General features: G+C 48.2%; 1 protein-coding gene across 1 annotated transcript in view; it reads right to left on the bottom strand.

The window, feature by feature from the left end:
* dnm2b (dynamin 2b) overlaps nucleotides 1–13010 on the bottom strand; it is a 74141-nt gene that overhangs the window by 30956 nt on the left and 30175 nt on the right. The window lies entirely within an intron of this gene.

Here is a 13010-nt window from a genome sequence, read left to right as displayed (position 1 = left end):
GTGGAGGCTATATACAGGGGGTACCGGTACAGAGTCAATGTGGAGGCTATATACAGGGGGCTACCGGTACAGAGTCAATGTGGAGGCTATATACAGGTGGTACCGGTACAGAGTCAATGTGGAGGTTATATACAGGTGGTACCGGTACAGAGTCAATGTGGAGGCTATATTCAGGGGGAACCAGTACAGAGTCAATGTGGAGGCTATATACAGGAGGTACCGGTACAGTCAATGTGGAGGCTATATACAGGGGGTACCAGTACAGAGTCAATGTGGAGGCTATATTCAGGGGGAACCAGTACAGAGTCAGTGTGGAGGCTATATACAGGGGGTACCAGTACAGAGTCAATGTGGATGTTATATACAGGTGGTACCAGTACAGTCAATGTGGAGGCTATATACAGGGGGTACCAGTACAGAGTCAGTGTGGAGGCTATATACAGGGGGTACCGGTATAGAGTCAATGAGGAGGCTATATACAGGGGGTACCTGTACAGAGTCAATGAGGAGGCTATATACAGGTGGTACCAGTACAGAGTCAATGTGGAGGCTATATACAGGTGGTACCGGTACAGAGTCAATGTGGAGGCTATATACAGGTGGTACCAGTACAGAGTCAATGTGGAGGCTATATACAGGTGGTACCAGTACAGAGTCAATGTGGAGGCTATATACAGGGGGTACCAGTACAGAGTCAATGTGGAGGCTATATACAGGGGGTACCGGTACAGAGTAAATGTGGAGGCTATATACAGGGGGTACCGGTACAGAGTCAATGTGGAGGCTATATACAGGGGGTACCGGTACAGAGTCAATGTGGAGGCTATATACAGGAGGTACCGGTACAGAGTCAATGTGGATGTTATATACAGGTGGTACCGGTACAGAGACAATGTGGAGGCTATATTCAGGGGGAACCAGTACAGAGTCAATGTGGAGGCTATATACAGGAGGTACCGGTACAGTCAATGTGGAGGCTATATACAGGGGGTACCAGTACAGAGTCAATGTGGAGGCTATATTCAGGGGGAACCAGTACAGAGTCAGTGTGGAGGCTATATACAGGGGGTACCAGTACAGAGTCAATGTGGAGGCTATATACAGGGGGTACTGGTACAGAGTCAATGTGGAGGCTATATACAGGGGGTACCGGTACAGAGTCAATGTGGAGGCTATATACAGGGGGTACCGGTACAGAGTCAATGTGGAGGCTATATACAGGGGGTACCGGTACAGAGTCAATGTGGAGGCTATATACAGGAGGTACCGGTACAGAGTCAATGTGGAGGTTATATACAGGTGGTACCGGTACAGAGACAATGTGGAGGCTATATTCAGGGGGAACCAGTACAGAGTCAATGTGGAGGCTATATACAGGAGGTACCGGTACAGTCAATGTGGAGGCTATATACAGGGGGTACCAGTACAGAGTCAATGTGGAGGCTATATTCAGGGGGAACCAGTACAGAGTCAGTGTGGAGGCTATATACAGGAGGTACCGGTACAGTCAATGTGGAGGCTATATACAGGGGGTACCAGTACAGAGTCAATGAGGAGGTTATATACAGGTGGTACCAGTACAGTCAATGTGGAGGCTATATACAGGGGGTACCAGTACAGAGTCAATGTGGAGGCTATATACAGGGGGTACCAGTACAGAGTCAGTGTGGAGGCTATATACAGGTGGTACCAGTACAGAGACAATGTGGAGGCTATATACAGGTGGTACCAGTACAGAGTCAATGTGGAGGCTATATACAGGGGGTACCGGTACAGAGTCAATGTGGAGGCTATATACAGGGGGTACCTGTACAGAGTCAATGAGGAGGCTATATACAGGTGGTACCAGTACAGAGTCAATGTGGAGGCTATATACAGGTGGTACCGGTACAGAGTCAATGTGGAGGTTATATACACGGGGTACCTGTACAGAGTCAATGTGTAGGTTATATACAGGGGGTACCTGTACAGAGTCAATGTGTAGGTTATATACAGGGGGTACCTGTACAGAGTCAATGTGGAGGCTATATACAGGGGGTACCAGTACAGAGTCAATGTGGAGGCTATATACATGTGGTACCAGTACAGAGTCAATGTGGAGGCTATATACAGGGGGTACCAGTACAGAGTCAGTGTGGAGGCTATATACAGGTGGTGCCAGTACAGAGTCAATGTGGAGGCTATATACAGGGGGTACCAGTACAGAGTCAATGTGGAGGCTATATACATGTGGTACCAGTACAGAGTCAATGTGGAGGCTATATACAGGGGGTACCAGTACAGAGTCAATGTGGAGGCTATATACAGGGGGTACCAGTACAGAGTCAATGTGGAGGCTATATACAGGGGGTACCAGTACAGAGTCAATGTGGAGGCTATATACAGGGGGTACCAGTACAGAGTCAATGTGGAGGCTATATACAGTGGGTACCAGTACAGAGTCAATGTGGAGGCTATATACAGGGGGTACCAGTACAGAGTCAATGTGGAGGCTATATACAGGGGGTACCAGTACAGAGTCAATGTGGAGGCTATATACAGGGGGTACCGGTATAGAGTCAATGAGGAGGCTATATACAGGGGGTACCTGTACAGAGTCAATGAGGAGGCTATATACAGGGGGTACCGGTATAGAGTCAATGAGGAGGCTATATACAGGGGGTACCTGTACAGAGTCAATGAGGAGGCTATATACAGGGGGTACCGGTACAGAGTCAATGAGGAGGCTATATACAGGGGGTACCTGTACAGAGTCAATGAGGAGGCTATATACAGGTGGTACCGGTACAGAGTCAATGTGGAGGATATATACAGGTGGTACCGGTACAGAGTCAATGTGGAGGCTATATACAGGTGGTACCAGTACAGAGTCAATGTGGAGGCTATATACAGGTGGTGCCAGTACAGAGTCAATGTGGAGGCTATATACAGGTGGTACCTGTACAGAGTCAATGTGGAGGCTATATACAGGTGGTACCGGTACAGAGTCAATGAGGAGGCTATATACAGGGGGTACCAGTACAGAGTCAATGTGGAGGCTATATACAGGTGGTACCGGTACAGAGTCAATGTGGAGGCTATATACAGGTGGTACCGGTACAGAGTCAATGTGGAGGCTATATACAGGGGGTACCAGTACAGAGTCAATGTGGAGGCTATATACAGGTGGTACCAGTACAGAGTCAATGTGGAGGCTATATACAGGTGGTACCGGTACAGAGTCAATGTGGAGGCTATATACAGGTGGTACCAGTACAGAGTCAATGTGGAGGCTATATACAGGTGGTACCAGTACAGAGTCAATGTGGAGGCTATATACAGGGGGTACCAGTACAGAGTCAATGTGGATGTTATATACAGGAGGTACCAGTACAGAGTCAATGTGGAGGCTATATACAGGGGGTACCAGTACAGAGTCAATGAGGAGGCTATATTCAGGGGGAACCAGTACAGAGTCAATGAGGAGGCTATATACAGGGGATACCAGTACAGAGTCAATGTGGAGGCTATATACAGGGGATACCAGTACAGAGTCAATGTGGAGGCTATATACAGGGGGTACCAGTACAGATTCAATGAGGAGGCTATATACAGGGGGTACCAGTACAGAGTCAATGTGGAGGCTATATACAGGTGGTACCGGTACAGAGTCAGTGTGGAGGCTATATACAGGGGGTACCAGTACAGAGTCAATGTGGAGGTTATATACAGGTGGTACCTGTACAGAGTCAATGTGGAGGCTATATACAGGTGGTACCTGTACAGAGTCAATGTGGAGGCTATATTCAGGGGGAACCAGTACAGAGTCAATGTGGAGGCTATATACAGGGGGTACCAGTACAGAGTCAATGTGGAGGCTATATACAGGTGGTACCGGTACAGAGTCAATGTGGAGGCTATATACAGGTGGTACCTGTACAGAGTCAATGTGGAGGCTATATACAGGTGGTACCGGTACAGAGTCAATGAGGAGGCTATATACAGGGGGTACCAGTACAGAGTCAATGTGGAGGCTATATACAGGTGGTACCGGTACAGAGTCAATGTGGAGGCTATATACAGGGGGTACCAGTACAGAGTCAATGTGGAGGCTATATACAGGGGGTACCAGTACAGAGTCAATGTGGAGGCTATATACAGGTGGTACCAGTACAGAGTCAATGTGGAGGCTATACAGGTGGTACCGGTACAGAGTCAATGTGGAGGCTATATACAGGGGTACCAGTACAGAGTCAATGTGGAGGCTATATACAGGTGGTACCAGTACAGAGTCAATGTGGAGGCTATATACAGGTGGTACCAGTACAGAGTCAATGTGGAGGCTATATACAGGTGGTACCAGTACAGAGTCAATGTGGAGGCTATATACAGGTGGTACCAGTACAGAGTCAATGTGGAGGCTATATACAGGGGGTACCAGTACAGAGTCAATGTGGAGGCTATATACAGGGGTACCAGTACAGAGTCAATGTGGAGGCTATATACAGGGGTACCAGTACAGAGTCAATGTGGAGGCTATATTCAGGGGGAACCAGTACAGAGTCAATGTGGAGGCTATATACAGGGGATACCAGTACAGAGTCAATGTGGAGGCTATATACAGGGGTACCAGTACAGAGTCAATGTGGAGGCTATATACAGGGGGAACCAGTACAGAGTCAATGAGGAGGCTATATACAGGGGTACCAGTACAGAGTCAATGTGGAGGCTATATACAGGTGGTACCGGTACAGAGTCAATGTGGAGGCTATATACAGGGGGTACCAGTACAGAGTCAATGTGGAGGCTATATACAGGTGGTACCTGTACAGAGTCAATGTGGAGGCTATATACAGGTGGTACCTGTACAGAGTCAATGTGGAGGCTATATTCAGGGGGAACCAGTACAGAGTCAATGTGGAGGCTATATACAGGGGGTACCAGTACAGAGTCAATGTGGAGGCTATATACAGGTGGTACCGGTACAGAGTCAATGTGGAGGCTATATACAGGTGGTACCTGTACAGAGTCAATGTGGAGGCTATATACAGGGGTACCAGTACAGAGTCAATGAGGAGGCTATATACAGGGGTACCAGTACAGAGTCAATGTGGAGGCTATATACAGGTGGTACCGGTACAGAGTCAATGTGGAGGCTATATACAGGGGGTACCAGTACAGAGTCAATGTGGAGGCTATATACAGGGGGTACCAGTACAGAGTCAATGTGGAGGCTATATACAGGTGGTACCAGTACAGAGTCAATGTGGAGGCTATATACAGGTGGTACCGGTACAGAGTCAATGTGGAGGCTATATACAGGTGGTACCAGTACAGAGTCAATGTGGAGGCTATATACAGGTGGTACCAGTACAGAGTCAATGTGGAGGCTATATACAGGGGGTACCAGTACAGAGTCAATGTGGAGGCTATATACAGGGGGTACTGGTACAGAGTCAATGTGGAGGCTATATACAGGGGGTACCGGTACAGAGTCAATGTGGAGGCTATATACAGGGGTACCAGTACAGAGTCAATGTGGAGGCTATATACAGGGGTACCAGTACAGAGTCAATGTGGAGGCTATATACAGGGGTACCAGGTACAGAGTCAATGTGGAGGCTATATTCAGGGGGAACCAGTACAGAGTCAATGTGGAGGCTATATACAGGAGGTACCGGTACAGTCAATGTGGAGGCTATATACAGGGGGTACCAGTACAGAGTCAATGTGGAGGCTATATTCAGGGGGAACCAGTACAGAGTCAATGTGGAGGCTATATACAGGGGGTACCAGTACAGAGTCAATGTGGAGGCTATATACAGGGGGTACCAGTACAGAGTCAATGTGGAGGCTATATACAGGGGGTACCAGTACAGAGTCAATGTGGAGGCTATATACAGGGGGTACCGGTACAGAGTCAATGTGGAGGCTATATACAGGAGGTACCGGTACAGAGTCAATGTGGAGGCTATATACAGGTGGTACCGGTACAGAGACAATGTGGAGGCTATATTCAGGGGGAACCAGTACAGAGTCAATGTGGAGGCTATATACAGGGGGTACCAGTACAGAGTCAATGTGGAGGCTATATACAGGGGGTACCAGTACAGAGTCAATGTGGAGGCTATATACAGGGGGTACCAGTACAGAGTCAATGTGGAGGCTATATACAGGGGGTACTGGTACAGAGTCAATGTGGAGGCTATATACAGGGGGTACCGGTACAGAGTCAATGTGGAGGCTATATACAGGGGGTACCAGTACAGAGTCAATGTGGAGGCTATATACAGGGGGTACCGGTACAGAGTCAATGTGGAGGCTATATACAGGAGGTACCGGTACAGAGTCAATGTGGAGGTTATATACAGGTGGTACCGGTACAGAGACAATGTGGAGGCTATATACAGGGGGTACCAGTACAGAGTCAATGAGGAGGTTATATACAGGTGGTACCAGTACAGTCAATGTGGAGGCTATATACAGGGGGTACCAGTACAGAGTCAGTGTGGAGGCTATATACAGGGGGTACCAGTATAGAGTCAATGTGGAGGCTATATACAGGGGGTACCAGTACAGAGTCAATGAGGAGGCTATATACAGGTGGTACCAGTACAGAGTCAATGTGGAGGCTATATACAGGGGGTACCAGTACAGAGTCAATGTGGAGGCTATATACAGGGGGTACCGGTACAGAGTCAATGTGGAGGCTATATACAGGGGGTACCGGTACAGAGTCAATGTGGAGGCTATATACAGGGGGTACCAGTACAGAGTCAATGTGGAGGCTATATACAGGGGGTACCAGTACAGAGTCAATGAGGAGGCTATATTCAGGGGGAACCAGTACAGAGTCAATGAGGAGGCTATATACAGGGGGTACCAGTACAGAGTCAATGAGGAGGCTATATACAGGGGGTACCAGTACAGAGTCAATGAGGAGGCTATATACAGGGGGTACCAGTACAGAGTCAATGAGGAGGCTATATACAGGGGATACCGGTACAGAGTCAATGTGGAGGCTATATACAGGGGATACCAGTACAGAGTCAATGTGGAGGCTATATACAGGGGGTACCAGTACAGAGTCAATGAGGAGGCTATATACAGGGGGTACCAGTACAGAGTCAATGAGGAGGCTATATACAGGGGGTACCAGTACAGAGTCAATGAGGAGGCTATATACAGGGGGTACCAGTACAGAGTCAATGAGGAGGCTATATACAGGGATACCGGTACAGAGTCAATGTGGAGGCTATATACAGGGGATACCAGTACAGAGTCAATGTGGAGGCTATATACAGGGGGTACCAGTACAGAGTCAATGAGGAGGCTATATACAGGGGGTACCAGTACAGAGTCAATGAGGAGGCTATATACAGGGGGTGCCAATACAGAGTCAATGTGGAGGCTATATACAGGGGGTACCGGTACAGAGTCAATGAGGAGGCTATATACAGGGGGTGCCAATACAGAGTCAATGTGGAGGCTATATACAGGTGGTACCAGTACTGAGTCAATGTGGAGGCTATATACAGGGGGTACCGGTACAGAGTCAATGAGGAGGCTATATACAGGGGGTACCAGTACAGAGTCAATGAGGAGGCTATATACAGGGGGTACCAGTACAGAGTCAATGAGGAGGCTATATACAGGGGGTGCCAATACAGAGTCAATGTGGAGGCTATATACAGGTGGTACCAGTACAGAGTCAATGTGGAGGCTATATACAGGGGGCTACCGGTACAGAGTCAATGTGGAGGCTATATACAGGGGGTGCCAATACAGAGTCAATGAGGAGGCTATATACAGGTGGTACCGGTACAGAGTCAATGTGGAGGCTATATACAGGGGGTGCCAATACAGAGTCAATGAGGAGGCTATATACAGGTGGTACCGGTACAGAGTCAATGTGGAGGCTATATACAGGGGGTACCAGTACAGAGTCAATGTGGAGGCTATATACAGGTGGTACCGGTACAGAGTCAATGTGGAGGCTATATACAGGTGGTACCAGTACAGAGTCAATGTGGAGGCTATATACAGGGGGTGCCAATACAGAGTCAATGAGGAGGCTATATACAGGTGGTACCGGTACAGAGTCAATGTGGAGGCTATATACAGGTGGTACCGGTACAGAGTCAATGTGGAGGCTATATACAGGTGGTACCAGTACAGAGTCAATGTGGAGCCTATATACAGGGGGTGCCAATACAGAGTCAATGAGGAGGCTATATACAGGTGGTACCAGTACAGAGTCAATGTGGAGGCTATATACAGGGGGCTACCGGTACAGAGTCAATGTGGAGGCTATATACAGGTGGTACCAGTACAGAGTCAATGTGGAGGCTATATACAGGGGGCTACCGGTACAGAGTCAATGTGGAGGCTATATACATGTGGTACCAGTACAGAGTCAATGTGGAGGCTATATACAGGGGGTGCCAATACAGAGTCAATGAGGAGGCTATATACAGGGGGTACCGGTACAGAGTCAATGAGGAGGCTATATACAGGTGGTACCGGTACAGAGTCAATGAGGAGGCTATATACAGGTGGTACCGGTACAGAGTCAATGAGGAGGCTATATACAGGAGGTACCGGTACAGAGTCAATGAGGAGGCTATATACAGGAGGTACCGGTACAGAGTCAATGTGGAGGCTATATACAGGGGGGTACCGGTACAGAGTCAATGTGGAGGCTATATACAGGGGCTGTTACAGGTACAGAGTCAATGAGGAGGCTATATACAGGGGGTACCAGTACAGAGTCAATGAGGAGGCTATATACAGGAGGTACCGGTACAGAGTCAATGTGGAGGCTATATACAGGGTGTTACGGTACAGAGTCAATGAGGAGGCTATATACAGGAGGTACCGGTACAGAGTCAATGAGGAGGCTATATACAGGTGGTGCCGGTACAGAGTCAATGTGGAGGCTATATACAGGGGTGCCAATACAGAGTCAATGTGGAGGCTATATACAGGGGTACCGGTACAGAGTCAATGAGGAGGCTATATAGAGGAGTTACCAGTACAGAGTCAATGTGGAGGCTATATATAGGGTGTTACGGTACAGAGTCAATGTGGAGGCTATATACAGGGTGTTACCAGGTACAGAGTCAATGTGGAGGCTATATACAGGAGGTACCAGTACAGAGTCAATGAGGAGGCTATATACAGGAGGTACCTGTACAGAGTCAATGTGGAGGCTATATACAGGGGGGTACCGGTACAGAGTCAATGTGGAGGCTATATACAGGGGTTACGGTACAGAGTCAATGAGGAGGCTTATATACAGGAGGTACCGGTACAGAGTCAATGAGGAGGCTATATACAGGAGGTACCGGTACAGAGTCAATGTGGAGGCTATATACAGGGTGTTACGGTACAGAGTCAATGAGGAGGCTATATACAGGAGGTACCGGTACAGAGTCAATGAGGAGGCTATATACAGGTGGTGCCGGTACAGAGTCAATGTGGAGGCTATATACAGGGGTGCCAATACAGAGTCAATGTGGAGGCTATATACAGGGGGTACCGGTACAGAGTCAATGAGGAGGCTATATACAGGAGTTACCAGTACAGAGTCAATGTGGAGGCTATATACAGGAGTTACCAGTACAGAGTCAATGTGGAGGCTATATACAGGGTGTTACGGTACAGAGTCAATGTGGAGGCTATATACAGGGGGTACCAGGTACAGAGTCAATGTGGAGGCTATATACAGGGGTACCGGTACAGAGTCAATGTGGAGGCTATATACAGGGGGTACCGGTACAGAGTCAATGTGGAGGCTATATACAGGGGTGCCGGTACAGAGTCAATGTGGAGGCTATATACAGGTGGTACCAGTACAGAGTCAATGTGGAGGCTATATACAGGAGGTGCCGGTACAGAGTCAATGTGGAGGCTATATACAGGGGTACCAATACAGAGTCAATGTGGAGGCTATATACAGGGGGTACCGGTACAGAGTCAATGTGGAGGCTATATACAGGAGGTACCGGTACAGAGTCAATGAGGAGGCTATATACAGGAGGTACCGGTACAGAGTCAATGTGGAGGCTATATACAGGGTGTTACGGTACAGAGTCAATGAGGAGGCTATATACAGGAGGTACCGGTACAGAGTCAATGAGGAGGCTATATACAGGAGGTACCGGTACAGAGTCAATGTGGAGGCTATATACAGGGGGGTACCGGTACAGAGTCAATGTGGAGGCTATATACAGGGTGTTACGGTACAGAGTCAATGAGGAGGCTTATATACAGGAGGTACCGGTACAGAGTCAATGAGGAGGCTATATACAGGAGGTACCGGTACAGAGTCAATGTGGAGGCTATATACAGGGTGTTACGGTACAGAGTCAATGAGGAGGCTATATACAGGAGGTACCGGTACAGAGTCAATGAGGAGGCTATATACAGGTGGTGCCGGTACAGAGTCAATGTGGAGGCTATATACAGGGGGTGCCAATACAGAGTCAATGTGGAGGCTATATACAGGGGGTACCGGTACAGAGTCAATGAGGAGGCTATATAGAGGAGTTACCAGTACAGAGTCAATGTGGAGGCTATATATAGGGTGTTACGGTACAGAGTCAATGTGGAGGCTACATACAGGGTGTTACGGTACAGAGTCAATGTGGAGGCTATATACAGGAGGTACCGGTACAGAGTCAATGAGGAGGCTATATACAGGAGGTACCGGTACAGAGTCAATGTGGAGGCTATATACAGGGGGGTACCGGTACAGAGTCAATGTGGAGGCTATATACAGGGTGTTACGGTACAGAGTCAATGAGGAGGCTTATATACAGGAGGTACCGGTACAGAGTCAATGAGGAGGCTATATACAGGAGGTACCGGTACAGAGTCAATGTGGAGGCTATATACAGGGTGTTACGGTACAGAGTCAATGAGGAGGCTATATACAGGAGGTACCGGTACAGAGTCAATGAGGAGGCTATATACAGGTGGTGCCGGTACAGAGTCAATGTGGAGGCTATATACAGGGGTGCCAATACAGAGTCAATGTGGAGGCTATATACAGGGGTACCGGTACAGAGTCAATGAGGAGGCTATATACAGGAGTTACCAGTACAGAGTCAATGTGGAGGCTATATACAGGGTGTTACGGTACAGAGTCAATGTGGAGGCTATATACAGGGTGTTCAATGTGGAGGCTATATACAGGTACAGAGTCAATGTGGAGGCTATATACAGGAGGTACCGGTACAGAGTCAATGAGGAGGCTATATACAGGAGGTACCGGTACAGAGTCAATGTGGAGGCTATATACAGGGGGGTACCGGTACAGAGTCAATGTGGAGGCTATATACAGGGTGTTACGGTACAGAGTCAATGAGGAGGCTATATACAGGAGGTACCGGTACAGAGTCAATGTGGAGGCTATATACAGGGTGTTACGGTACAGAGTCAATGAGGAGGCTATATACAGGAGGTACCGGTACAGAGTCAATGAGGAGGCTATATACAGGGGTATATACAGGTCAGAGTCAATGTGGAGGCTATATACAGGGGGTGCCAATACAGAGTCAATGTGGAGGCTATATACAGGGGGTACCGGTACAGAGTCAATGAGGAGGCTATATACAGGAGTTACCAGTACAGAGTCAATGTGGAGGCTATATACAGGGTGTTACGGTACAGAGTCAATGTGGAGGCTATATACAGGAGGTACCGGTACAGAGTCAATGAGGAGGCTATATACAGGTGGTGCCGGTACAGAGTCAATGTGGAGGCTATATACAGGGGGTGCCAATACAGAGTCAATGTGGAGGCTATATACAGGGGGTACCGGTACAGAGTCAATGAGGAGGCTATATAGAGGAGTTACCAGTACAGAGTCAATGTGGAGGCTACATACAGGGTGTTACGGTACAGAGTCAATGTGGAGGCTATATACAGGAGGTACCGGTACAGAGTCAATGAGGAGGCTATATACAGGAGGTACCGGTACAGAGTCAATGTGGAGGCTATATACAGGGGGGTACCGGTACAGAGTCAATGTGGAGGCTATATACAGGGTGTTACGGTACAGAGTCAATGAGGAGGCTTATATACAGGAGGTACCGGTACATAGTCAATGAGGAGGCTATATACAGGAGGTACCGGTACAGAGTCAATGTGGAGGCTATATACAGGGTGTTACGGTACAGAGTCAATGAGGAGGCTATATACAGGAGGTACCGGTACAGAGTCAATGAGGAGGCTATATACAGGTGGTGCCGGTACAGAGTCAATGTGGAGGCTATATACAGGGGGTGCCAATACAGAGTCAATGTGGAGGCTATATACAGGGGGTACCGGTACAGAGTCAATGAGGAGGCTATATAGAGGAGTTACCAGTACAGAGTCAATGTGGAGGCTATATACAGGAGGTACCGGTACAGAGTCAATGAGGAGGCTATATACAGGAGGTACCGGTACAGAGTCAATGTATATACAGGAGGCTATCAATGTGGAGGCTAGGGGGTACCGGTACAGAGTCAATGTGGAGGCTATATACAGGGTGTTACGGTACAGAGTCAATGAGGAGGCTATATACAGGTCAATGGGAGGCTATATACAGGAGGTACCGGTACAGAGTCAATGTGGAGGCTATATACAGGGTGTTACGGTACAGAGTCAATGAGGAGGCTATATACAGGAGGTACCGGTACAGAGTCAATGAGGAGGCTATATACAGGTGGTGCCGGTACAGAGTCAATGTGGAGGCTATATACAGGGGGTGCCAATACAGAGTCAATGTGGAGGCTATATACAGGGGGTACCGGTACAGAGTCAATGAGGAGGCTATATACAGGAGTTACCAGTACAGAGTCAATGTGGAGGCTATATACAGGGTGTTACGGTACAGAGTCAATGTGGAGGCTATATACACGGGGTACCGGTACAGAGTCAATGTGGAGGCTATATACAGGGGGTACCGGTACAGAGTCAATGTGGAGGCTATATACAGAGGGTACCGGTACAGAGTCAATGTGGAGGCTAAATACAGGAGG

Source organism: Oncorhynchus nerka, linkage group LG15, assembly GCF_034236695.1.
Source record: "Oncorhynchus nerka isolate Pitt River linkage group LG15, Oner_Uvic_2.0, whole genome shotgun sequence".
In the NCBI taxonomy this organism is placed as follows: Eukaryota; Metazoa; Chordata; class Actinopteri; order Salmoniformes; family Salmonidae; genus Oncorhynchus; species Oncorhynchus nerka.
This window is presented reverse-complemented; position numbering and strand designations above follow the sequence as displayed.